Source organism: Schistocerca nitens, chromosome 7 (genome assembly GCF_023898315.1).
Source record: "Schistocerca nitens isolate TAMUIC-IGC-003100 chromosome 7, iqSchNite1.1, whole genome shotgun sequence".
Lineage (NCBI taxonomy): Eukaryota > Metazoa > Arthropoda > Insecta > Orthoptera > Acrididae > Schistocerca > Schistocerca nitens.
In genome coordinates this window covers 280,856,607-280,858,999 of record NC_064620.1, presented here as the reverse complement: position 1 = coordinate 280,858,999, position 2,393 = coordinate 280,856,607, and positions in this window count along the sequence as shown.

Here is a 2,393-nt window from a genome sequence, read left to right as displayed (position 1 = left end):
ATATGAATTAAGGAGGTCTACCAGCATCCTTTTCCTTGCACAATCACTTATACAATTAATATTGAAGTCACCAAATATAACTAACTTTTTGTATTTCCTATAAAGTGAACCAAGAACCTCCTCTAACTTTAGCAAAAATTTTGTGAAATCGGAGTCTGGGGATCTATAAATAACAACAGTTAGAAGTTTAACTCCACTAAATTTAACCACACCTGCACAACATTCAAACACCTTTTCAGTGCAGTACTTTGAAACATCAGTTGACTCAAATGGGATACCGTTTTTCACATACATGGCTCCTCTCCCACACCGCAAAGAGCTCCTAGAAAAACTGCCAGCCAACCTGTATCCTGGTAAAGGAAGCCTCTGAATTATCTCCTTATTTAAGAAGTTTTCAGATATACCAATAATTTCAGAGTCAACATCTATAAGCAGTTCACTAACTTTATCTCTAATACCTTGTATATTTGGATGAAATATACTAATTCCCTCATTACTCGGATACCTAAGCGTTGTCGAAAGTGGTTCCTTTGCTAGAGAGACTTCCCTTAAGCAGGAATACCTATCAGCTGACTTCAATCTAAAAAAGGTGCAGCTATAACACCCACTAGTACAGGAATTTTCCCATGAGTGATGCCACCACCCCCACCTATGCTGTCACCTATAAGCTTTGCCAACCTCCCCTTTCCATACCTGTTGAGGTGCAGGCCGTGTCTAGTGAAACCCGTCCTCCTGATAGACTCTACCGAAACCACTGAAATGTGACTCATGCCTTCTGTCATCAGCGCACCCCCAAGTCTCATGTTATTACGCTTGACGGCTGTATTAAGATGAGGCCGATCGTAACGCTGAAACAGTTCCACGAAATGCACATTCGTGTTGCCAGTCTGAGTGGCTATCTTTTCCAGGTCACCATCTATGTCATACTCCCCATCCCTATCAATACTATTACCAGCCCCACACACAATCACTACCTGATCCTCTTTAGTAAAATCCCTACATAACCCCCCTATGTTAACAGTCACGCTCAATCCTGCATTAGGCTTCACAATGCTGGTGACCTGGTACTCACTCCCCAACACTTCCTGCAACGCTGGCCTACACCTCTACCATGAAAACTACCTAACAGCAGAACCTTCTTCTTTCTCTTAGAGTTTGCAACTGTCCTAGCCACCGTAACTGCTGAGGTCTGCTGCATACTTCCTGCATCTATACTAGAGATTCCTCTCCACTAGACTCTGACAGTTGGTCATATCTATTGCAAACACCAGTAGTAAAACTGTCTGAAAATCTCCTTCTCCTCGCAGATCTCTTGCCAACAGCCAGCTCCAATTCCCCAACCCTCTTCTCCCTCCTCATTCTATCTAGCTCCTCCTGTGCGTTTTTCAACTGCACCTGAAGGGCACATATCTTACGCTCCTGCTCCTTTATCAACTTTCTCTTGCTACATAACCTACAGTTCCAGGAGAGGATCTCCCAAAATGCCCACTGGCTTCCCCACTGCATTCCCCCCACTGAAAATACTTCGAAAAAGTCTCAAACAGCAATCCACTACTCACGAACCTACGGCAAAGCCCACACTTCTCACTCATGGTAAAATTTTACAGTTATTGAAACAAGAAAACTCCTTTATCTAAGTTCCGCTAGTACAATAAGAAGATGTTAAAAAACTGACTACAATAATCACAAACTTACTCTACAAGGGAAGTAACTACTATTATTAACAGTATTAATCAACAGCAAATGAGAATATAACAAAAGACTAACACATAAAGAAAATCAACCGTCTAATGACAAAGTAACGAAACTGAAAACAGTTCCCAAAAATTTCTTCTGAAATTATTTCACCAGAAGACACCACCCAAAACCGGTTGAAGACTACTAAAGTTCCAAAATCTACCACTATACACAAACAACTAATTAGTACTTAGCTTTCGATGCGCCGCTACAGCGTCAACAGGTCAGCGCGGAATGTAAACACAGGTCAGAGGTTAAGTTGCTCGATACGAAACACTCACAAATCTCAGGTTGAAAGGTCTCTGTTGGATTCCTTTCATGTTAATTTCTTAAATCTGTTGTCATTTACGGCATAAATTCCTCTTCTAAATTTACTGTGGTATTTCTGACTGTCTGGGAGGAGAATGAGCAGTGAAACGTGTTACTTTTACACATAAACAAGAACGATCTGTCACACTACTACACTTTAAAACACAGTTTATATGTAATTCATGTCACACAGTCTCATACGGAACCTACATCCGCTTTCTTTTATATACGGTATATGATAAGATACTGTCATCCCCCTTCCCTTCTGTGTGAGAGGATGAATGAACAAATGTGTTTCTAGTTGCATGCTTGAGGGTAGCAGACAAGCCTGTCTGCTAGAGAACAGT